The sequence below is a fragment of the Schistocerca nitens genome, chromosome 3 (assembly GCF_023898315.1).
Source record: "Schistocerca nitens isolate TAMUIC-IGC-003100 chromosome 3, iqSchNite1.1, whole genome shotgun sequence".
Taxonomy (NCBI): domain Eukaryota; kingdom Metazoa; phylum Arthropoda; class Insecta; order Orthoptera; family Acrididae; genus Schistocerca; species Schistocerca nitens.
The window spans coordinates 405369144-405395865 of NC_064616.1; the positions used below are offsets into that span (position 1 = coordinate 405369144).

Sequence of the window (26722 nt, forward strand, 5' to 3'; positions counted from 1 at the left end):
CACATTCTGCCAGGCACTTAGTTGTGAATTTCAGAGTAATCATGCAGATGCAGATGTTGATGTAGATTTATAAGAAGGCAACAAGAGAGGTTACATATTACTCAAAACTCGTCACAGCCCTTCATGAATCCATGTCTCCTCAACTATCTTCTTGGCATGACTGACAGCTCAAAATCAGTCCTGTGGTTTAACATATGCGATGGCTTGTTTTGTCAGCATTTCAGTCTCACAGAACGTAAACGTTTTGTTGACTTCTGCCACATTACTTTTCACCTATGCCCAAATATTCTTAGTCGCGTTTATATGTGTCTGATACTGAGGAAGCTCGATTAAACTATGCCCTTTAGCATCAGCCAGTAGGATCGACCTCGTAGTGCAGAGTTCAGCACTGCAGGTTCCATAACTCCGCCTTATACATGCTGAGTTCAACTTTATTCAATGGGACATTTTTTGTATCCAGAGCGAAATATTTTCTTGTCTCCGTTGCATTGTTGGAGCTTTATCCATCACAACAAAGTGATATGGCACATTATCTATTACTGTTGTCGAATTTCGAGGAATATTTTGTGCCAGAACATTATCTTCACAGTCGCTAAATATATTCTTGGATGATCACTTTTACTGCGAATCTCGTGTTCAGGACACGCTGAACTGTTATCATTAATACAACATCAACACAAAACACTTGTTCACAGATCCTAACGACTGCAAAACATTTCAGCGAACCTAGATGCTACTAACGAGCGACATCATGTGGTACTATTTACCCATGGCGTGGCGACAGGGGCGTTTTACCAACCAAACCACTGGCAGCATGGTAGGGAAAGCTACCTTCCCATTGGTGTTACCTGGGCAACGGCATCCCGTCTCCTCGGGTGAGTCAAACGGCAAAAGACGCAATTAATTTTAAGCGCACTGTAACTCATCAGCTACTGAAATGATGTAGATAAATAGCAGGCACATGTGCTATTCCTGTATGAATACAATGTAGCTAAACAAAAAACCTACGCAAGTTGAATTTGGATGACTATGCACTAGAGGTATGTATCTGTAGCGGAAGTGGAAGATGGCGTTGTCATGTATGTTGAAAACAGTCGCAAGTTCAAATCTATTAAAATACTTTGTTATCACCAATTCAGACTGTGGAAGTATGGGAATTTCGCCTTGCTGCTACAACAATACATTAATTAAGCCATGTCAATAATTATTGATTAAGCACAGATCTCGATAATAAGCTTTTAATTTTCCTGTGTTATCTACCAATCAAACATAAGTAAATTATAACATGTAAGTACTTTTAATCTACTGAAAAGTAAAATAATACCTATATGCCACTGAATACTCTCGACGCACTATGATCTATAAAATTTAAAGAAAATAGAAAAGAGAATCCTATGAAAAACCATGTGTGCGATTCAGACTGAGGCTGGCTGGAAATTTTGGAGCAACAAAGAAGTCTGCCAGAATGTGGAGAGCATCTCGCTGACTATGAGGAAAAGGAGGCTACTATTTATTACACACTTGTACACAATGCCCAAAATAAACGATTGAAAGAAATTTTGATTAGCTCTAGAACTGGAAGCCACGATGTGTGTTAAAGAAACTCGGAGAGACCTAGAGAAGTCAAATACTCTGGAAACTCTCATTTTACAACAGGACATGTTTCGAAACAGAATACAAAGTTTTGGAGGGCTTCAATTTGAAAAAAGAACTACAAAGACCAGAAGAACATGGATGGAAGAACAAAAGCCACAGCATAGAGACTATTATGAAGAAGTATTGGAAACACAGAAAACTCCGCACAAAGAAGACAAAATGAAGTTGTGGCATGGTCCTTCAGTAGTTAATTCATCAATAAATAATTTTTCATTTTATTACATTCATATAATGTGAACTCTCTCCATAGTAAAGAAACCAGCTGTAGCTCTGTAGGAAATTTTACCACCGATCAGAAAAATAGTACATTTGTAGTCAATATATTTGTATGTAAAGGTATAGTAAATTTTATAAAAAGTGAATAGCCTCTCAGAACATGAGGAACAAATAGTCATAATACATAATATCCTCAATGACAATGAATAGTTTGCATAGAAAATACAGGGATTATTATCTGACAACAGGATGTTTCAAAGCTATATCACAGGAGTCAGAACTCTAAATTTAAACTTTTTATGGATAAACTTGTAGCCATAACTAATAACTCTTATCCTATAATGGAAGCTAAAAGTGTGGCAGTCATAAATAAAACATCATATCAGACTTGTATTCAGAAAATATAGAAATCTCCATATTATCTTTGCAACTGAAAGGCCATTTAAATATAATTCAGTTCCTGTTGTTTAAGAAATCAGCCAGCAGATGTCAAACATCTGTTTACTGTAATACTGGAAAACAGGTACACCCATGTCATTTGAAGGTCACTGATAAGATAAGGAGTTCTGGTACCAGGCTACACACGAGAGTGAGTATTGTATTACAGCTGAGGCAATTGGGTGGGGTATATTCAAGGTCACCCCCTTCCCCTCCCCCAGGCTTGCCCACACATCTGATAACGTCCTCCAGTTCAGGCTACATTCAAATCCCAATTCCCCCCCCCCCCCCGACCCCCCCCCCTCCGCCACCCCAGGTCTGCCCACATACTTGAGGTACTACTAGTTCTAGATACAAATTACCTTGGGTATCAGTTTATGTATCTTGCCTACATACCCTCATTTCTGTCTTGGCTAACAGGAACGCTTGAAGAAGGTGGGAAATCTGTGGACCAATAGGAATCAAGCTTCCCTCTACCCATTTTACATTAATAATCCATTTTTGTATGGTCCCCCTCATTTCACAGTGAAGGAATGAAGTGCCAGCAGCGACCAGCCAACACCAGCAGACTGAATAAAAGGAATAAGACCATTCATTATTATTATCAATACCTATATATTTATTTACAATTATAGTTTTTTTTGCTGTAGCACAGCACACCCCTGATCAGATACCATCAGAATTGTTGGATAAGGACACACACACATACTATTGTCCATGCTGCCGCAGCAGCAGCAGCAGCAGGTCGCCAGCAATCTTCCAAATTTATCAGACCTGTCAGCCTCACAGCCTCATGGGCAGCAGTTGCCTCTAGAACTACCACAGCTCACCAAGCCACAGGCAAGCCACTCTAGAGTACTGCTGTTCATGAACGCTTATAACATGATAACTAGTGGATCTACATGCATTAATGTGGGCTGTGATACTGACGTCATAACAGAAGTAGGAAACGCATAAGGTGTTGGCGCTGAAGTTCAATATTCAGGGTATGAGTGGGAATATCTTTGTAGCATGATGGAATATAGAGACAGGAAACTGACTGATGTATATGATCCATCTCACATTGTGATTGTCACTTTTTTGGTCATAAGGTGTCTATAATAGATATCTATGTTGAGTCAATGCTAGAATTAACTTCTTGTGGCACAAAAATAATCCTAAAACATTCAAGTGCTATCAAACTTAATGAGCTGTATTGTGCATTATCAGTTGCCCATATGTAAGAGGGGCATACTATGAATACAGCGTAAATATGGATCAAGTGGAGTGATGTATCAGAGCAAGTATTTCTCCCATGCCAAAGTGTGTAAGTATTGAACCTGTCAAGTCCGTAGAAGTTGGGTTCACGGACAATATCCCTATGTATGTTTCCACGCCCGTTGGACTCAGTGCAATACAGTTTGAATTTAAGACTTATAGAAGACAACATTTTGTGAAATACTATGCTACATCACAATGATTGTAATTAAACCAAAATATATTCCCCACAAATATTGTAGGTATTTCACCATGTCCAGTCCAGCTACCTACATTTTTTTCCAAAAGAAATATTGCTACTTACTGGGTGTCAGCACTGCCACCACTGCTGCTGTTCCTTCCTCTGCTGCCGCCTCCAGCACTGGGTGTGAACTTCTCGAGCACATATGAAGCCGTGTTAGAGACACAGCTGAACATGAGGAGAGAGCCGTGGACCCAGTAAGATACCCAAGTATGCATAGCTTCGCCACACACACACACACACACACACACACACACACACACACACACACACACACACACAAACTAGCAGTGCTTCTACATTCAGATATCTCCTTTAAAGCATGAACTAAGAGAGCTGTAGCCACTGTGGTTTAGTGAGTAGTGTATTTGATTCCTAAACATTACTGTAATCCAACCTACTTGCTAAGCTGCAGTGTCTACACATATTATTATTAAAAGAATTGAGAACAAGAAATCATTTATTTTCCTTTTTACAGCCAATACAGTGCAATTTAATAAGAGGAAGTCCATCAATCTGGCATTGTATATTCATATCATAAGGTTTATAGCAGGCTTCATACTTCGAAAGGAGTACATCATTTTTAGACAATTGAGGCAGTAAGGTAAATCTGTATGAAATATCACTTAATCTAGATACAAGTGTGTAGTAAACAAATAATAGTCTACAGCCTACAAACTCCAACATCTTTCAGTAAGTATCCTATAAAAGTCCGAGAAGCGCTTCAGTAATATTTCTTGATTTTAGCCACTTGAACATGTACGAGGGTCGTTCAATAAGGAATGCCGCACATTCTTTTTCTCAGAACATATTTATTGTTAAGAGTCAGAATTTTGTGACAATATATATCAACATCTCTTATATATGTCATATTTTTCTACGTAGTCTCTATCACGTTCTATGACGTACGCCAACGTTGTGGAAGAGCATGTATTCCCTGCTGATAAAAGCTCTTGTGATGTAGGCTTAGACATGTTTTCACTGCATGACTGACTCTCTCGTCATCTTCAGAGTATGTTTCCTGTAGAGATCCTTTAAGCGGCCCAGAGGTGTAGAAGTCCGAGGGTGCCAGGTCTGGACTGTAGTGTGGATGAAGCAATGATGTACCAGGACGTCCCGAGCGTGGCTGATCATGGAGCCCTGTTTCTGCATTTCCTGAGGTAATAACTTTCTTTACACATCGCCCAACTGTACTCCTATCAACTGCAGCATTGACATACACGAAACACAAATGTTTATGGATGTTCACCACGGTCTATTTTTCTGCATACAAGAATTCAAAACAGCACGGTGCTTGTAACGTGAGTCGTATGTAGACGCCATTTGGACGCTGTACTACGGCTCTGCGATCTGCCAGAACGGTTCGAAACTTCACAAGCCAGACTCAAGAGAATATCGATCATGTGCGTGAAGCTTTAGGAAAAAGGTCGAGAAAATCAGTCAGATGTCATAAAGCAGATGTATTGGTAACATTTTCTCTGACTGGAGCCGATGCCTATGATCCAGATAAAAAAACCGCCTTTCCAGTAGGATTGTGCAACAAGCCATACAGCTACAGTTTTAGCGGATTAGCTTTGTTTCGTATTTCCTGATTGTCTTATCAGCTGACTGTTTTCTTTGGGTTTACGTCAAGTCCAAAGTTTTCCAGGGAAACCATCCCAGAACTAGAGATTGTAGGTGCGAATTTGCCAAGGAACAAACAACATTCCATTCGTGATACGACACAACGTCATGAGCGGATTCACCCTCAGACGCCGACAATAAAGTGCGAAACCAAGGACGGCATCTGAGCGATATATTCAGAAAATGATAACTTTCAGGGTAAACGATTAATTTCCACTCATATACACTAGTTCCATGTAAAAAAATATAAAATTTGTTTACACCTCCAGGTTTTGCAATTTTTTGTCTTGCTGTTTGACTGACTCGCCCAGTATTTCCACTAAGTGCCTGCCCCGATAGCTGAATGATAGCTCCGGCAAGTACGGCAAGAAAAAGGAATAAAAGTGAGATAGTGTTAATACTTTCTTCCTTTGGTACCTCCTCTGCATTACTGCAGATGACGTGTCACTGAGCACATTTGTACTGTGTATGCAGTACACGTGAGGTGCCTAGTTGTTTCTACTGCCCTGTGTGGAGTACGTAACTTTGTACATTTCACTAACCTGCTGTCTTCATGATGATGATGTCCCCAGTGCAGAAAACAGCACGCAGGTCGTAGATACTTTTTCTTGGCGCTGAAATTAACTTCGCAAGGAACAGCTGCTACGAATAAACTATAACTCATTTGGGATGCCACTCGTGTTTTTATTGATACAGACACGAGAAACCATTCTTGATCACAACGTATTAAACATACACTCCTGGAAATGGAAAAAAGAACACATTGGCACCGGTGTGTCAGACCCACCATACTTGCTCCGGACACTGCGAGAGGGCTGTACAAGCAATGATCACACGCACGGCACAGCGGACACACCAGGAACCGCGGTGTTGGCCGTCGAATGGCGCTAGCTGCGCAGCATTTGTGCACCGCCGCCGTCAGTGTCAGCCAGTTTGCCGTGGCATACGGAGCTCCATCGCAGTCTTTAACACTGGTAGCATGCCGCGACAGCGTGGACGTGAACCGTATGTGCAGTTGACGGACTTTGAGCGAGGGCGTATAGTGGGCATGCGGGAGGCCGGGTGGACGTACCGCCGAATTGCTCAACACGTGGGGCGTGAGGTCTCCACAGTACATCGATGTTGTCGCCAGTGGTCGGCGGAAGGTGCACGTGCCCGTCGACCTGGGACCGGACCGCAGCGACGCACGGATGCACGCCAAGACCGTAGGATCCTACGCAGTGCCGTAGGGGACCGCACCGCCACTTCCCAGCAAATTAGGGACACTGTTGCTCCTGGGGTATCGGCGAGGACCATTCGCAACCGTCTCCATGAAGCTGGGCTACGGTCCCGCACACCGTTAGGCCGTCTTCCGCTCACGCCCCAACATCGTGCAGCCCGCCTCCAGTGGTGTCGCGACAGGCGTGAATGGAGGGACGAATGGAGACGTGTCGTCTTCAGCGATGAGAGTCGCTTCTGCCTTGGTGCCAATGATGGTCGTATGCGTGTTTGGCGCCGTGCAGGTGAGCGCCACAATCAGGACTGCATACGACCGAGGCACACAGGGCCAACACCCGGCATCATGGTGTGGGGAGCGATCTCCTACACTGGCCGTACACCACTGGTGATCGTCGAGGGGACACTGAATAGTGCACGGTACATCCAAACCGTCATCGAACCCATCGTTCTACCATTCCTAGACCGGCAAGGGAACTTGCCGTTCCAACAGGACAATGCACGTCCGCATGTATCCCGTGCCACCCAACGTGCTCTAGAAGGTGTAAGTCAACTACCCTGGCCAGCAAGATCTCCGGATCTGTCCCCCATTGAGCATGTTTGGGACTGGATGAAGCGTCGTCTCACGCGGTCTGCACGTCCAGCACGAACGCTGGTCCAACTGAGGCGCCAGGTGGAAATGGCATGGCAAGCCGTTCCACAGGACTACATCCAGCATCTCTACGATCGTCTCCATGGGAGAATAGCAGCCTGCATTGCTGCGAAAGGTGGATATACACTGTACTAGTGCCGATATTGTGCATGCTCTGTTGCCTGTGTCTATGTGCCTGTGGTTCTGTCAGTGTGATCATGTGATGTATCTGACCCCAGGAATGTGTCAATAAAGTTTCCCCTTCCTGGGACAATGAATTCACGGTGTTCTTATTTCAATTTCCAGGAGTGTATGTTTCCACAGTCATTATATCTAGCTAAAATAATATGAGATACATCCTGACAGAGACAACATGTCTGTCTACTGGAACGGTCAGAACTGGAGAATAAAATTACACGAATCAAATATTACTACTACAGACAACATGTCTGTACCTAGCGACGGTCGGAACTGTAGTAAATAAAATTGCATGAAACAAATACTGCTATAACAGACAACATGTCTGTCTACTTGAACGGTCAGAACTGGAGAGCCGGACTGCCCGAGACACTTCGCGCGCCAAGCCAGCAAGGCGTGACCCGAACGCCACCGAAGTGCATAGGCAGTAATATCGTCAGTCTTTTGTTTTAGTAATACTTTGATTTTAATAATTTTGAAATGACTGATTGATAGCTGGCTGTTGAGAGACGTTTATTTAAAAAAATTAAGTAATTTGGATGACAGGTTTAATTAATAATAGCAAATAAAGTTTAACGTTTTGGCGCCCTACCGCCGAACACAGCAGCCAATCACAGAGCAGCAGCATCATGCAGGCGGTCTTTTCCACGGGAATGGTACCGAAGCTAACATGTCACCGGTACCTCATCCCACATTGCGTCATCTCTATGCTTCTTGCATCTCCATTGCCCTGGGAATAGCTTCCTGGAGCCTAATATGATGGCTGAATAAGCCAGAAATATTACACAAGGTAGCTCAGCGTGTTCGGTCAGAAAGCTGGTTGGCCTCTGTAATAAAAAAACTGAGTGGAAGGATCAACAATCGAACTCGACCGGATGTCGTGTGGCGTCCGCAACGACCAAACACAGAGATCAACAACGAACAAAATGAAAAAAAAAAAAAAACCGACTGGCGTCCTAAGGGGCCTGGGTTCGATTCCCGGATGCGTCGGGGATTTTCTCCGCTCAGGGACTGGGTGTTGTGTTGTCTTCTTCATCATTTTATCCCCATTCGGCGCGCAGGTCACCCAATGTGGCGTCGAATGTAATAAAACCTGTACCAAGGCGGCCGGACCTGCCCCGTAAGGGGCCTCCTGGCCAATGACGCCAAATCTTCATTTCCATTTTTGCCGCTAAGTAAGTTATCTTTATGAAGCCAGTCAGGTATTTACACGAAACACAAACCATAAAGGAAAGGGTAGAATAATATTTTCTGCTCTAAAAATACTGTCGTTGTAGGAACATAGCAAGTGTCCCTAACATCTTCCTCCTGCATCTCCTGCTCCTCTCTGTTGTCGGTCCTGACATATCCGATGGTGTGCAAGATGTACGAGACACGTCGACTACCCTCATACTCCAAGAAGACTGTAATACTTTCAAGAACAAACAAAATGGGTACTGGCAGGTGTGAATATTACCGAACTATCAGTTTAAAAAAATGATGGTTTCAAAATACTGACACGAATTGTTTCAGAAGAATGGTAAAACTGATAGAAAAAAATCTCGGGGAAGATCAGTTTGGGTTCCAGAGAAATGTAGAAACACACGAGGCAATACTGACCCTATGACATACCTTAGAGGATAGGTTAAAGAAAATTCAACCTATGTTTATAGTATTTGTAGACTTAAAGTTACTGACAATGCTGACTGGAAATACACTATTTAAAATTCTGGAGGTAGCAGGGTTAAAATACAAGGAGCGAAAGGTTACTTAATACTTGAACAGGAATCAGACGGCGGTTAATAGTCCAAGGACGTGAAAGGGAAGCCGTAGTTGACAAGAGAAGGAGACAGGGTTGTACCCTATCCCCGATGTCATTCAGTCTGTAAATCGAGCAAACAGTAAAGGAAACGAAGGAAAAATTTGGAGAAGGAATCATAGTTCAGGGAGAAGAAATAAAAACTAGTTTTGCCGATGTAAAGGTAATTCTGTCGGAGACAGAAAAGGAATTGGAAGAACAGTTGAACAGAATGGACAGAGTCTTAAAATAAGGAGATAAAATGAAAATAAGAAAAGCAAAACAAGGGTAATGGAATGTAGTCGAATTAAATCAGGTGACGTCGAGGTTAGGAAATCAGACAGTAAAAGTAGTAGATGAGTTTTGGTACTGAGGCAGTAAAATAACTGATGAAAGTCAAAGTAGGGAGGATATAAAATGCAGACAGGCAAGAAAAGCTTGTTAACAAATAAAATGGTTCAAATGGCTCTGAGCACTATGCGACTTAACTTCTGAGGTCATCAGTCGCCTAGAACTTAGAACTAATTAAACCTAACTAACCTAAGGACATCACACACATCCATGCCCGAGGCAGGATTCGAACCTGCGACCGTAGCGGTCACGCGGTTCCAGACTGAAACGCCTTTAACCGCACGGCCACACCGGCCGGCCGCTTGGTAACATCGGAATATAAATTTCTGTGTTGGGAAATCTTTTCCGAAGGTATTTGTCTGGAATGGGGTCTTGTAAGGAAGTGAAACGTGTACTATAAGCAGTTCAGAGACGAAGAGAATAGAAGCTTTTGAAATGTGGTACTACAGAAGAATGTTGAAGATTAGGTGGGTACAAAAATTGCTCTGAGCACTATGGGACTTTAACTTCTGAGATCATCAGTCCCCTAGAACTTAGAACTACTTAAACCTAACTAGCCTAAGGACATCACACACATCCATGCCCGAGGCAGGATTCGAACCTGCGACCGTAGCGGTCACGCGGTTCCAGACTGTAGCGCCTAGAACCGCTCGGCCACTCCGGCCGGCAGGTGGGTACATCGCTTAAGTGATGAGGAGGTGCAGAATCGTGAGAAGAAAAGAAGTTTGTGGCAAAACTTGACTAAAAGAAGGGATCATTTGATGAGACACATTCTGAATCATCAAGAAATCAATTCAGTATTGAAGCGAAGTTTGGAAGGTAAAGACTTTAGAGGGAGACCAAGAGAAGGATACAGAAAGCAGGTTCAAATGGATGTGGGTTGCAGTGGTTATTCGGAGATGAAGAGACTTGCAGAGAATAGAGTAGCGTAGAGAGCGGCATCAGTCCCGTCTTCGGACTGAAGACAAGAACAACAACGGTCGATTAGAGGGGAGAGGTGTCACCACCAAGTAGCGACGAGGGTATTCCACAAGTGGGCAGCAATGTGGAGGTTCGATAAGGGGTAGAGCATCGTAATGAGCCCATGGCAGCAGCGGCTGCCAAAATACGCGGCTCAGATACTGTAGGCGTGGGCAAACCCTTCGGTCCTGGCCACTTTAAATAAGTACACACTGTGGCTAGAAGTGAAGTGAAGTGATCGTATGGCGTTACTGGCTGGGAGCCCCCGACGGGGGTTGTTTGACGCCACTTCGGCGACTTGTGCGTCTTTGTGATGAAGATGAGATGATGTGACATTATTAGAATAGCACAAACAGCCAGTCCCCGAGTAAAGAAAATCTCTGTCCTCCTGTCTGGGAGTAGAACCCGGAACATCGAGATCTAGAAGAAGTGCCATTAAACACCCTTTTTTTGTCTTTTTTCTTTCAATCTGTTTCTTCATCAGTGGTTCTGTTCGGATATCGCAAGATCTATGGCATTAGACTGTGCTGAGATTCTAATCGTTTGAAATCTAAGCATTTTTATATTATATTTAATTTCACCAGTTGTTGATGCTGCATAAACTACATTAAATATTTGGAATAAAAGCTTTAATTAAGTTATGTACAAATTTCTGTTCCTAAGTGGAAACACAATCGGCATTAGATTCTAGGTTACAGGTGGTGGTGGTGGTGGTTAGTGTTTAGCGTCCCGTCGACAACGAGGTCATTAGAGACGGAGCGCAAGCTCGGGTTAGGGAAGGAGTGGGAAGGAAATCGGCCGTGCACTTTCAAAGGAACCATCCCGGCATTTGCCTGAAACGATTTAGGGAAATCACGGAAAACCTAAATCAGGATGGTCGGAGACGGGATTGAACCGTCGTCCTCCCGAATGCGAGTCCAGTGTGCTAACCACTGCGCCACCTCGCTCGGTTAGGTTACAGGTGTCAAGATTGTAAGAAGTAATCAATAAATAAATAATGTCTAAGCATGGAGTACAATTCATGCCATTTTGATTCTTATTGCATGCCATCTTCATCATGTTGCAACTTTAATGACGAGTAGTGTAATATGAGTTATTTATTTCTAGCTCAGATTCTGGGCACGCTCTTGATATAGTTGCTAACATATTAGGGTACACAAATCTGAGCAACATGCAGGCGTCCATCACGATAGGTGATACACCCCTACCATTGACAGACAGTACAATCTTCAACTCTTGCGTCGGGTTGCAGCTTTATGTAGTAGATCCTCACTTTCCTTTCTATGCACTTTTCTTGCATGAAACCTGTTTAATCAGAGACGGATTCCTCAATACTCGTAGCAGTCATATATGAGCATTGGTAATTCTTAAATTACAGTTGTGAAATGTTATAAACACAGGTTTGGAGTGAACTAGTGGGTGAGCATAGGATAATATTCCATTTCTCCTCGCTTAACTACACCAGTGCACGTTGTGTTTCTGAGAAACATGACAGCCACGCTTTTAGTATATATTCCATGTGATCTTTGTACACGAATGTGGTTTCAACACGATGGAGCTCCAGCTCCCTTTCCCCATTTTACTCGGAACACCTGGGTCAGATGTTCCCTCAAAGGTTAATAGGGAAAAGTGGTTCTGTTTCGTGATTATATCGTTCGCCTGATATGATCCCATTTTTGTTTGTTTGTTTAGAGAAGTTGTGAAAAGAACATTTTGTGAACTAGACTGTTGAAGTGGATTTCCTGGAAAGAATTCTTACTATCTTTGATATTGCTGGAACAACTTTGGGGTTGTTCAAATCGATATAACAGAACTTTATGCCACTATATTATGCGTGCATACAAGCTAGAGAACACCACTTTGAACAACTGTTGGCCATATACACCCCATAAGATTATTACGGAAATGTGTCTACTTGGATTTTTGGTATCGTCAACAGAAAAACGATAAATCTGAATGTTTCTCATTTTTGGTTATAGCTTTCAACTCAGTTGTTTCTGAACCAGGGTTCCCTACTCAAATTGACACGTCTTCTCCATTATCTTTGAAAGTTTATTTCATCGTCACGGAGTCAGTCATTAACTGTCTGAAGTTCTAAAATATTCCAAATTTCAAATAAATGCGTGAGAAAATAATTAAACGATAGTAGTAGCTATAACAAGTATGCGGATCGTGTAAATACCTACAGTTTTATTTAAAAAAAAAACATCATTATAGTGTATTCTCATGAAAAGAAACCTTGTAATGAGATAAATACCTTCCAAAACGCTGAAATTACGTATATAAAGAAACAGAAAACAATATAAACTGCGACTTATCGTGTAAAATAACTGAAAGGCTTGTGATTAGTAGCAAGCTTTCTTTTCAGTCTGGAGTGGAAACGAACGTGAAAAATGTTGTGTTGTTGCAAGTGACACGTACTCGTATTCTGTATCAAAACACAGCAGCTATTTAAGGTAACGTAAAGTCAAGTGTTTTGAGTTGTTATTTCGAAATATCGTTCTGGGCAATTTTGGTAAGAAACAAAGAATCAGACAGAGGATATTGCAAAGACTAGGTTCGCAACGAGTGTCACAGCATATAGCTGCATGATCAAATGTGGAATGCAATTATTATTTTTCTTCACGGTTATGCTACTTGGCCTGTTCCAATTTAACAGTTCACTTTAAAGTGAACTGTTAAATTGGAACGGGCCTAGGATGCCCGACATGCATTTTCTGATGGGGTATAACATAAAGCTAATTTTGGTATGCGATTTTCATACACTCTCGTCACACGTTTGAAACACTTGTTTCTATAATCTTTAATTCTGGCTCTTATAGAACAGATATTTACTTCTTTTCTGGTATCCATATTTCTTATATGGCCTCTTTTGAAGTTGAAATGGAAATCATTTAGGTAAATAAATTACAAGAAAAGGCCTTTATGCAGTCATTTTTTAATCATATTGAATCTACCAGACTGCCTTGATGCAAAGCTTTCGGTATCTCTTGTAGAACATGTTGGGTTTTACATGATCGATGATTTCAGAATCCATAATGTTCGGCATGGAGGAGGTCATTCTGTTCGAGATACGTCATTATGTTTCAGTTCAGAATATATTCTAAGATTCTGCAACAAACATGTGTCAAGGATGTTGGCCGGTAGTTTCGTGGATAACCCCTTCCTGTAGACCAGTGTGACATGTGCTTTATTTCAAACTAATGGACACGGTTTTTTGTTCGAGGGAGTTCCGATAGATTACAGTTGGAATGATCTTGAATCGGCAAGTTTTCTGAAGGGGATGAAAACAGCTATATCCATAGTTTGGACATACTGTTCAGTTGCTTCTATTGCCTCTTGAAGTGCACCAATAGAAACTTTGTCATCTTCCACAACACAACAACTGTGAAGTTCATGTGTGCCAAAAACAAGAGGCATAAGTTTTGATGCACCTCAAAGGAGACCATCCACTGATATTTTGCGAACTTCATCTTCCATCAATTTCATATTAATTTCATCGTCCCATGGTTTCACACCTAATGTCTGACTTTGCAATTAATGCTGTTTTTTTTATTTCTTTGTTGCATACCCTGTTCTTTTATTTCCTTAGCTTTTTCACTTTCTTCCTCAGAATCCGATCGAAAAAGATCGACTCCTTCGCCTTTGGCGTCCACTGGTTTTTTCTGCATTATAGCTGGTGCTACAGCAGTTGGATGGCTTCGCGTATTTGAACTTGTTTCCAGTACTTAAACACGAGAGTCCAGTTGTTTAATAAGAGCCTGTAGATCTTTCACAAGGCTATGGAGTTCAGTGTTGCTCGTCTCCAAGAAACTCAGTCTGTTAAAAAGTTCGTTGCCATGACAGCTACAACATCCATACATTCTAATGAATTTTTTTAAGTTGTCGAGACTTTGCTGATTCTCCTGTCAAAGAGCTTTTTAAGTGATTGTTAGGAGATCTCTCTGTGTCATTTAAAATTCTTCTTTTTTGTGATTTCTTACCTAACTTCTTTCTTTTCTCCTTTATTTCTGTTTTCCTGAATTTTTTCTCTTCTTTTTCTGATGTGAAATGGCTATATTGCCAATATGTTCAATAGGGATCTCTCCAGTTTGCTAGTGCAGACTTTGCGAAGTTTCTTGTCAGATAGGACCTTGCTGTTGACTATATTTCATTCTTTATTACGCTCGTTTTCAGCAGGCTTGACATTTTGCACTGAACTGGAGACAACGTCCTAAACCTTAGGCATGGATTCCATTACTTGTATCCAATTATTTAAATGGAGCTTAGACAATTTCTCAACACACTGTCGCTCTACTTCATCGTGTTTGAATTTTTCAAACCAGATTTTCTCGTGCACTAATGGCGATGTCATCTCTAAAGAATGTTGTGAATTTGGGATTTATACAATCATCTCCTTAAAGATTTTTAGATCAGCGTTTGACAGGATTGATAGACGGAAGCTGTATTGACCAATGGAAGTGTTAGAGATTCCTAATAAATTGATAGCCTTAGTAAAAGCTACTATGGATAATACCTAGAGTTAAATGAAGGTTCAGAATATTTTATCAAGTGCTGTGACCACAAGAAATAGGGTGAAGCAGAGAGATTCTTTATCCTGCCTTCTGTTAAATATAGCCTTGGAAAACGTTATAAGAGATGCGGGCATCAATATATGGGGGGACTATTCTGTACCAATCAGCTCAAGTAGTAGCGTACGCAGAGGGTATTGATGTAACTACAAGAACGCCAAGGGCAATGAATCTTAAAAGAACTGCTAGAAAGATGAACATACAGATAAATGAAGGAGAGGCTAAGTAGATGCCTGTAATAAGAAAGATTATCCTAATGAACCAATATCCACAGGAATTGGTTCATCGTACTTTGATATCGCCCGTAGTTTCAATTACCTTGGATCAGAAATAATCTGTAAAATCAATGTCAGCTCTGAAATCCAAAAGCAGTGGAGTGCCTGCCAACATGGCCTAAGAAAACATCCGAAATCGAAACTGCTGAACAGGAAAAGTGAAGTTATGCCTGTCTGGTCTAGATCGGCCCATGCAAACAAGATCAACATAAGCCTTAATGAAACCTGTACGCTAGTCAAAGAATGCATGAAACCCACTCCACCGGAAAAGCCCAGCCAAGCTTCAGGTTTCAGCAATCCCAAGTCTCGCAGGGTAGTTCATGAACGTAACGAGCTGTTGAAACAGATATTTGGTGAGCGTCATCCTCTATACAGTAGCCTATAAGGATTAAAAAGACTAAAATCAATATATCGGTTCCTCAGTTGTATTTTGTTTAACTTTCTGTCGTCTACCCTATTTCAGAACATCCACCAAGTGGTTTTGAATTAAACTACAAGTCATGGATGGAAAATGCTAAACTGTATCAGAACTGGAGTAGCCCCAGCAAAAGTCAATCTGATAAATGGGGCCTATTATAACCTGATGACAATAAATGCGACTGTGTACGAAGGCGGAACGTGGAACATCTTCTAACATGCCGAAATTGTCCTACACGGAGCTCCATAGACGATCTCTGGCTAAGCAAGCCGGAAGCTTTTCACGTAGCCCAGTATTGGGCCGGAAAGTTTACAGCTCCTGACACGAAAAAGTAAGAAAAATTAAACTCAGTATGAAGTATGAAATGTTAGTGAGGCTTGCGCTAACATAGGTTCTGAAAACTTGATGTATCTCTCAATGTAGAAAAATGTGAGTTAATACGTATGAGTAGGAAAAACAAACACCTAATGTTCGGATACAGTTTTTGTAGTGTCCTGATTGACACAGTCACGTCTTTTAATCTGGGTGTAACGTTGCAAAGCGATATGAAATGGAAGGAGCATGTAAAAATTGTGGTAGGGCAAGTGAATTGTTGACTTAGTTGGAGAATTCTAGAACGGTGTAGTTCATCTGTAAAGGAGATTGCTTACAGGACGCTAGTGCGTGCCGTTCTTGAGTACTGCTCGAGTGTTTAGGATCCGTACCAGATCAGATTAAATGAAGACATCGAAGCAATTCAGCGGCGGGCTGCTAGATTTGTTACCGGTAGGTTCGAACAACACGCAAATGTTACGGACATGCTTCAGGAACTGAAATGGGAATCCCTGGAAGAAAGGCGAGATTATTATCTAGGAGCAATAATGAAAAAATTTAGAGAACCGGCACTTGAAGCTGAGTGCTGAACTATTGTTCTGCCTCCAACATACACTGTGCTTAAAGACCATGAAGATAAGATATGAGAAATTACGACTCATACGAAGGCATATAGACAGCCTTTTTAACCTCGCTTTATTTGTGAGTGGAAGTAGTGGTACGGGGTATCCTCCGCCACGCGCCTTACTGTGGATTGCGGCGTATCTATATACATGTAAACGTAGATTCTAAAGTAATCCGATGAAAAGCAACTTGGCATATTTGGAGAAAAGGTCCTGGGACGAATTCTTGGACTAGTGGAAGAAAATGGTGTTTGGAGGAGGAGTCTCAACTATGAATTATGTAATCTATATAATGAACCAGATATTGTCAGTTGCATTAAGACTAAAAGGTTGGAATGGGCAGGATATAGGATATGTACTGAGACCTAATGACATAATGATGAAGAAGATACTCATCTCACTGCCTGAAGGAAACAGAATGGCTGGAAGACCAAGCTAAGGTGGGAGGAACATGTCAGAGAGGACGTATGGAAATTGAAGTTCAGAGTTAGAGGAGGTAGGCACTAAAGAGGAAAGAATGCAATAATCTTCTACAAAAGGCCAAGGCTCGCTAAAGGCTGTCCTACCACTGATGACGATGATTATGATATGGTGATGAAAATAACGAGGTATCCACATTGCTCCAAGTCTTTCAGCATTGTTCTCAGGCACTGAAACTTTGCAAATGAATCACGAACACCACTATGTGACGGATCAGAGTTTGGGAAATATCTCATTTCCTTTTCAAAGTTAACTAATTTATGGCAATTCGTCTCATGGGATTGTGTCTATTCTCATGTATGAGGAAAGTTTCAAACAGCGGCTAAATGGATAGTTAGAAGAAATATAAGCAGTTGTCGACATCCGCTGTCTATTATCAAATACAAATACTACAACGGCTGACAGGAAAAGTGAAGCACCCAGAAGAGATGTATGGATGTCAGTTTACACCTACACACCATCGGCGGGTATGCGAATGATTGGAGCTGAAATTCTCTATGACAGTTACGCCACCAGAGTTCACTAGTGTCGTTCATGTTTAGTGTTGTCACCAAGCCTGTTTGGGCATAAAAGGGTCGTGAACAGCGTTAGATGTTGAGTGATCACTGTGAAGGGCACAGAGATGCTGCGTACTCAAGTAACAAAGCATTAGCGTTAGCGTTATCACCACCTGACTGTGGATTTCCATTTGGCCGGCTGGTTGAATCGTGCAATATCAAAATTTGTGGGGCATTCGGATGCCCTGATGTTGGGATACTGCATGGGAACGTGATGGCTGGCATACTCGTCGTCAAGGTTTCGGCCGATCACTTCTGAACAGCACAGGGGAAGTCTGCCGAATTTGGTAGCAAGTATATCATAAACCCTTCATATCTGGGAGCAAATAATGCATTCGCTGTGTCGTCTCCCATTACGGTTGGAGACTAGCAGCAGCCGAAGTAGGTAATTACAGTCCCATGCGTTGGCTGCTGTAAACACCACAATACAAAGCGGTGCGTTTGCAGCGGTGCCATGACTGCGAAGCATGGACTGCTGAAATATGTGTTCAGCAGTGAATCGCGGTTCTGCACTACTACCGATGACCATCGTCAGCTAGTATGTCAGGGACCTGGGGAGAGCTCTCATTCTTCCAGTGTTTGGAGAGGGACATGCTTGTTCCAATGTTTGGAGAGGCACAGCTGTGTTACTCCTGGCATCACTGTGTGGGCTAGCCATGGTGTATGACATCAAGTCACGCCAGGCAGTGTTTGAGGAAACTCTGACGCCACAACGGTACGTCATGGGCATTCTGCATCCTCATGTGTCACCTCTCATGTGACAGTGTCATGCTGCCATTTTTTAACTGGACAGTGTTCGTCTGCGTAAAACACGCTTCTCTAAGAACAGTGCGTATGATTTTGTGGGACTCGTATTACCAGCAAGATCTCTAGATATGTCCCCTATAGAACAGGTGTTGGGCCAGCTCGGACGTCAACTCCGTCCCAGTGTAAGTATCCAATATATTAAGGACCAGTCACAACAGTTGTGGGCCAGCTTACCTCTGGAGAGGACGGTTTTATGACACATTTCTCAAGCCATTAACTGCACGCATCCAAGTCAGAGGAGGTGCAACGTCATACTGATAAGTGGGCTCATACTGCCAAGTTCTTTGTAAATTTGACTCGATTTTGTTATCACTGCAATATCATCACATATCGTCTCAGGCAGTGACATTTTACTTCATCTCACAACCCCCCCCCCCCCTCCTAAGTGATTTATTTTTTGTCAAGCAGTGTATAACAAATTCCTTGCACTGATTCTGAAATAGAAATGATATGCCACACGCTGTCTTAAAACATGTAGAGTTTAACAGTGTCATTTACTGTAATGCATACATAATGATAAGGCATTTATTTCTTTTTATTTACACGTCAAGTTCCGTAGGACCAAAAAAATGGCTCTGAGCACTATGGGACTTAACATCTGTGGTCATCAGTCCCCTAGAACTTAGAACTACTTAAACCTGACTAACCTAAGGACATCACACACATCCATGCCCGAGGCAGGATTCGAACCTGCGACCGTAGCAGTCGCGCGGTTCCGGACAGCGCGCCTAGAACCGCTAGACCACCGCGGCCGGCCTGTAGGACCAAACTGAGGAGCAAATCTCCAAGGTCATGGAACGTGTCAGTACATGAAATTACAACATAAAAGTAATATCGGATAAAAATAAATGTTTATGAACCCGAAAAAAGTCTGTCCATAAGTTTAAGTAAACGCAATCAACAATACAAAAAGAATCAGCTTAGTTTTCCAAGGAACTCCTCGACAGAATAGAAGAAGTGGGCCATGAGGAAACTCTTCAGTTTCGACTTGAAAGCGCGTGAATTACTGCTAAGATTTTTGAATTCGAGTGGTGGATTATTGAAAATGGATGCAGCAGTATACTGCACACCTTTTTGCACAGGAGTTAACAAAGTCCGATCCAAATGCAGGTTCGATTTCTACCGAGTATTAACCGAGTGACAGCTACTTATTCTTGGGAATAAGCTAATACTGTTAACAAGAAATGACAGGAAGGAATACATGTATTGAGAGGCCAATGTCAAAATACCCAGACTTGTGAATAGGAGTCGACAAGAGGTTCGTGAACTTACACCACGTATTGCCCGAACCGCCCATTTCTGAGCCAAAAATATCCTGTTAGAATGGGAAGAGTTACCCCAAAATATAATACCATACGGCTTAAAGGAATGAAAATAAGCAAAGTAGACTAGTTTTCGTGTCGAACGATCACTCACTTCTGATACCGATCGAATAGTAAAAATGGCAGTATTAAGTCTTTGAACTAGATCCGGAACGTGGGCTTTCCACTACAGCTTACTACCTATCTGAACATCTAGAAATTTGAACTATTCAGTTTCACTGATCATATGCCCGTTCTGTGAAATTAAAACGTCAGGTTTTGTTGAATTGTGTGTTGCAAACTGTAGAAACTGGGTCTTACTGTGATTTAGCGGTAGTTTATTTTCTACAAGCCATGAACTTAGGTCATGTACTGCACTATTTGAAACCGAGCACACAACATCCTTTACTACTAAGCTAGTGTCATCAGCAAACAGAAATATTTTAGAGTTACCCATAATACTAGAGGGCATATCATTTATATAAATAAGGAACAGGAGTGGCCCCCACATTGATCCCTGAGGCACCCTCCATTTGACAGTACACCACTCAGACCCCACATCACAGCCATTCTCAACATTGTGAATAATGACCTTTTGCTGTCTGTTGCTAAAGTAAGAGGTGAACCAATTGCGAGCTACTCCCCGTATTCCATAATAGTCCAACTTCTGGAGCAGTATTTTGTGATCAACACAATCAAACGTCTTAGTTATATAAAAAAATATGCCAAGCGTTCGAAACCTTTTGTTTACCCCATCCAGTACCTCACAGAGAACAGAGAAAATAGCATTTTCAGTTGTTAAACGGCTTGTAAAGCCGAACTGTACATTTGATAGCAAATCGTGTGATATAAAATGATTAATTATCCTTACATGCACAGCCTTTTCAATAACTTTTGCAAACATTGATGGTATAGAAATAGGTCTAAAATTATCTACATTATCCCTTTCTCCCTTTTTATAAAGCAGCTTTACTACTGAGCATTTTAATCATTCAGGAAACTGACCATTCCTAAAGGAAAAATTACAAATATGGCTAAATGCAAGGCTAACATGTGCAAGCACAGTACTTAAATATTCTGCTAGGCACTCCATTATAACCATGAGAGTCCTTAGTCTTCCATGATTTAATTATTGACTCAATCTCCCTCTTGTCTGTATCACAGAGAAGTATTTCAGACATCAATCTCGGAAAGGCATCCGCCAAGAAAGTTATATGATTTCCTGTAGAAACTAAATTTTTATTTGATTCACCAGCAATGCTCAGAAAATGATTGTTAAATACTGTACATATATCTGATTTATCAATAACAGAAATATTTTTACTGCGAACTGACTTTATACCGTCGACCTTGAGCTGCTGACCAGACACTTCCTTCACAACTAACCATATGGTTTTAGTTTTATCCTGTGAATTAGCTATTCTATTTGCATACCACATACTATTTGCCTTGAACAAAAGAAGTTCAAATGTGTGTTAAATCTTATGGAACTTAACTGCTAAGGTCATCAGTCCCTAAGCTTACATACTACTTAACCTAAATTATCCTAAAGACAGACACACACACCCATGCTCGAGGGAGGACTCGAACCTCCGCCAGGACCAGCCGCACAGTCCATGACTGCAGCGCCCTAGACCGCTCGGCTAATCCCGCGCGGCTATTTGCATTCGTAATAACATTTTTAAGCACCTTACGATACTGTTTGTACTGCTTTGTTCTACAAGGTATCCTTATCCCACTAGTCAGCCACCCGGGCTGCCTATTACTGCTAGCACCCTGTTTAGAACGTTCTAATGGAAATCAACTCACAAAGAGAATGAGAAATGTGTCAAGGAAAGCATTGTATTTATCATCTATGTTATCGGCACTATAAACATCCTGCCACTCATGTTCCTTGACAAGGTTTAAAAAACTCTCTATTGCTGTTAGATTAACTTTCCTACATAGTTTGTAATTAAATATGACATTGGTTAGAGTACAAAAGCCTTTTAGTGTTAAAATTTGTGCATCGTGGTCTGAAAGGCCATTCACGCTTTTAATAACAGAATGCCCATCTAGTAATGAATAAAAATATTGTCTATGGCTGTGCTACTTTTCCCCTGCACCCTAGTTGGAAAAAACACAGTCTGCATCAGATCATATGAATTTAGGAGATCTACCAACATCCTTTTTTGCACCATCATATACAAAAGTAATATTGAAGTCACCTCATATAACTAATTTCTGGTACTTCCTACAAAGTCAATCAAGAACCCTCTGTAGCTTGAGCAGAAATGCTCTGAAGTCGGAGTTAGGGGACCTATAGACAACAACAATTAGAAGTTTAGCTTCTCTAAATTCAGCTGCCCCTGCACAACATTTAAATATCTGTTCAGAGCAGTGTCGTAATACGTCTATGGACTCAAATGGAATACTGTTTTTTACGTACATAGCCACTCCCCCACCCCACAATGAACTCCTTGACAAACAGCCAGCTAATCTGTGTCCTGGTAAAGGAAGCCTCTGAATTGTCAAATTATTTAAGTGGTGCTCTGATATACCAATAATTTCAGGGTCAACATCTATAAGCAGTTCAGTAACTTTATCTCTAATACCTCTGATATTTTGATGAAATATGCTAATTCCTTCTATACTTGGAAACATTACATCCTCGGAAGGTGAGCCCCTGGTTAGAGGGACTTCCTTTAAGCTGGTATACCTATTAGCTGACTTCAATCTAAAAAATGTACAGCTCCAACACCAACTACTATAGGAATTTTTCGATGAGTGACCCCACCATCACCACCACCACGACCACCCACTGCACTGTCACCTATAAGCTTAGCCAGCCTCCCCTTCCCATACCTATTGAGATGCAGGCCATATCTAGTGAATCCCGATCTGCTGATAGACCCAACTGGCACCACTGAGATGTGACCCATGTCCTCTGCCATCAGCACCCTCTCCAGCCCCATGTTAACGCGCCTAACAGTCGCATTAAGGTAAGGCCGATCATGACGCTTAAACAGTTGCACGAAATGCACATTAGTGCCACCAGTTTGAGTAGCTACCTTCACCAGGTCATCAGGTCACCACCTACATCACATTCCCTGTCCCTATCAAGACTGTTCCCTGCTCCACCCACAATCACTACCTGATCCTCCTTCGTAAAATTCCTACATAATTCCCCTATACTATCAGTCATTTGAGCCAACCTTGCACTAGGCTTCACAATGATGGTGACCTAGTACTCACTCCCCAACACTTCCTGCAACTGCTGGCCCACACCTCCATCGTGAGAACTACCTAGCAACTGAACCTTCTTCTTTCTGTTAGACTTTGCAACTAACCGAGGCCTCCTAACTGCTGAGGACTGCTGCATGTTCCGTAGATCTACACTTCTACAGATACACGAGGCTCCTCCCCACTCAACTCTGACAGTTGGTCAAATCTATTGAATAGACGCAAAGTAAAACTGTCTGAATACCTCCTCCTCCTAACTGCCTTCTTGCCAACTGCCAGTTCCCATTCCCCACCACCCTTCACCCTCCTCAATCTACCTATTTCCTCCTTTGCGCGTTGTAACTGCACCTGAAGGGCACCGATCTTACGCTCCTGCTCCTCTATCAGCTTATTTCTACTACATGTTCTGCATTCCCAGGAGAGGATCTCACCAAAATAACCACTTGCTTCCCCACTGTATTCCCTCCGCCCCCAATGAAAATACTTTGAACAAATCCCACACCGTAACCCACTACTCACAAACCTACGACAGAACCCACACTTCTCACTCATGGTAAAATTTTACAGTTACTGAGAAAACTATATGTCTACGTTGCCAAAGTTGAGTTACACCAGTAGAACTATTTATAGAACTAACAATAATGGTCTCGAAATTCTCTGCTTACTAAGAAAGCAACTGGTTGTATTAATACCATTACACCACAGCTAATACCAATACCAACAAAACTTCACAAAATTATTAGCCAAAACCAAAAAATTCAAACGGCCACTGGAACAGTAAACGAAGTTAAAACACTGAATGAAAATTTTACTGAGATATTTCACTAGAATCAATAAGAAACGTCAGTTAAAACTAAAGCACGAAATTTACGAAATGACTTCAACGCACAGAAGACTAATAAACTCAGCGAGCGAACGTTTCCAAAAGTTTATTAAATCGTTATTTCGCAATAAACGGCACGAAACACCGCTGAAAACTATTAAATTTAATAACTGTATAACAGTGCACAAATAAGTTTGTCAGTACTTACCTTTATAACCGTTACAGCTGCATTGCACACCGCAAAATGCAAATTTTCGTACACCTTATATTTTCGATGTGTCTCTCACGAGCCGTAGTTTTCCGAACATTGACAAACGTTAGTTTGCGAAACAAATGACACAAAGGAAAGTAAGAGGATGGGGTATGAGGGCAAGCATGCGTAATCTTATGGAGTTCACAGTCGAAGGCAACTCACGTTCTGTGATCTTTCTTCCTTGATGTGAAGATCTGATGCCAGAGATCTGATGACAAACGTCTTGGGGAGAGGAACCACCGAGCAGACCGCCTGCGAAACAGTAAATGAGTTTAATTTCACTGTACTAGCCATTGAAGTACCTTTCTCCCCGTTTCCCCGGCCGAAATTCAAGGTAAACACAAAATCAACAGTAAGTGGGGTACAATTTAATATGTTCATTCTTTGAAGTTTCAGAGACTGAATGCCACGAATTTACATTTTTTTCGAATTTGAGAATGAGAAACGAGAAAATATTGCTCCAATCTTACCCGATAAACTGACAAAATTCTGTGTAAAATTTGGCGCAAGTAACGTCTTCGCCTAGACCAATTTTAATACCCCACATGTCCCTGAGCCAAGTTCTCAAATGGTGCCAATTGTTACAATCATTAAAATCAGTGGTAAAAGTTTCTCTATTTATCGTGTCTGTACGGTGTCCGGACATTTGCCACACCGGACATTTGCCACGGTTTTACCTGCTCCGAAGGGTCGGGTACCTTGTCCCCCTCCTCCTCCTCCTCCTCCTCCTCTTCACCCGGCCGCCCAGTTTGCATTCTAAGTTCCGAACGTGACATCAGTATGGAAGATATTACAACAAACAAGTGCAGGCCTCCTGCTCATTACAAAGGTTACGCGTATCTTAAACAGAGGGAATCTAAAGAAGGTGTTGTTACATGGATGTGTTTACCCCGAAAAGCAGATCATTGCAAGGGAAAGCTGCTTTCGAGGAACGCAGAAGTGTTGAGCGTATTAGAACATCTCTGTGTACCACCTGACGATGCAGCTCTGAAAGTGAGAAAGCAAGTGGAAAGGGCGGAGAGAAGGTATCGAGAAGAAACTACACAGTTATCGGAGATATACGCGGATGAAATGGGAAATCTACATAATACAGTTTGTGACTTTGTTACAGTGATGCCTAATTCAGAATCTATGAAGAGAACCATGCGTCGTCGACGGAGTCAAGAGCGGGCGAACCAACAACAGCCTAAGAACTCTTATGAAATTGATCTTCATGAAGATCTATTAAAAATGGGAGATGGCAGTAGTTTTCTTCTGGAAGAGGATCGATTAGAGGCGAGAATAATGTGGAAGCAAAGGAAAAGAAATTTTAAAAACATTTCCCATTTTTTTATGGATGGAACATTTAAGAGATGCAGCAAGCAGTTTGTACAGACCTTCACCATACACGTAGACTTAGGAGGCCCGATTGAAGAAACATACATTCTTCCTATTGTATTTGCACTGCTCCCTAATAAGAAGAAAGACACATATGTTCGTCTGTTTCGTCTGATAAAACAGGCAGTGTCTGAGTGGTGTCCTAAACAAGTAAAGGTGGACTTTGAGGCAGCTGCGATATCGACCATTCGTCAAGTTTTTCCCACAACTGAAATATATGGATTCTATTTCCATATGAAGAAGAGTTTATGGAGAAGAATTAAAGTTCTCGGTCTAACTGAGGAGTACCGCTAGAACGAGGATTTAAGACTTCACGTTAGCGTGTGTGCAGCGCTGGCAGTTGTAAAACCGGAGGACGTAAGCAATGGATGGATTGAGATTCATGCAGAAGCTCCTGATAACGGAAGGTTCTCTCATTTTCTTGACTACTTTGCGGATAACTGGCTAGACGATGAGGATATCGCAATAGAAATATGGGGCTGTTACGGAAAAAGGCACCGAACGACGAATGCTGTTGAAGGGTGGCAAAACAAAATAAATAGTATTATTGGAAACCCTCACCCTAGAATCAACTATTTGGTGGAGTGCTTGAAAAAGGAAGCAGAGCTCACAAACTGCATGTACATGAAATTGGAAATGAATCTTGAAGGTAAGAAGAGGAAGAAGAAGTACTTGGAGCTGGACGACAGGATAGAGAGAATCGTAAAGAATTATGAAGAGACTGGCAACATTAGGCCTTGCTTGAATGCCATTGCCCATATTCAGAAACTGGACTAAAATACGTTAAAAATGTATTAAAAGCTATGAAGACCACTGAGTCCTCGCAGATTACTAAGATAAAATTATTAAAACATTGAAGCAGCATTATCGGAGCTAATATTAAGTTGTAATTGTAAATAGAGTGTACATTAGTTCAGCGTATTTAGGCTGATTTTACACACGCCAGAATGGTACATGGTCATTTATCATTTTCACGGTCCAAAGCCTGTGCAAAGTGTGATGCGAATCAGCCTTTAATGTAAAAATTAAAAAGTGTTTCAAGCCTCACAAAAGTATCCCTATTGTTGTCACGTTAAGATAACTTTTTTCTACCTTCCAATATTATGGCCATACTATTAAATAATTGTGAGTTCTAAAATA

General features: G+C 41.7%; 1 pseudogene; it reads right to left on the reverse strand.

Moving 5' to 3' along the window:
• Positions 1-3867: 3867 nt before the first annotated feature.
• LOC126249252 (probable elongation factor 1-beta) lies at positions 3868-14917 on the reverse strand (annotated as a pseudogene).
• Between the last annotated feature and the right edge of the window lie 11805 nt (positions 14918-26722).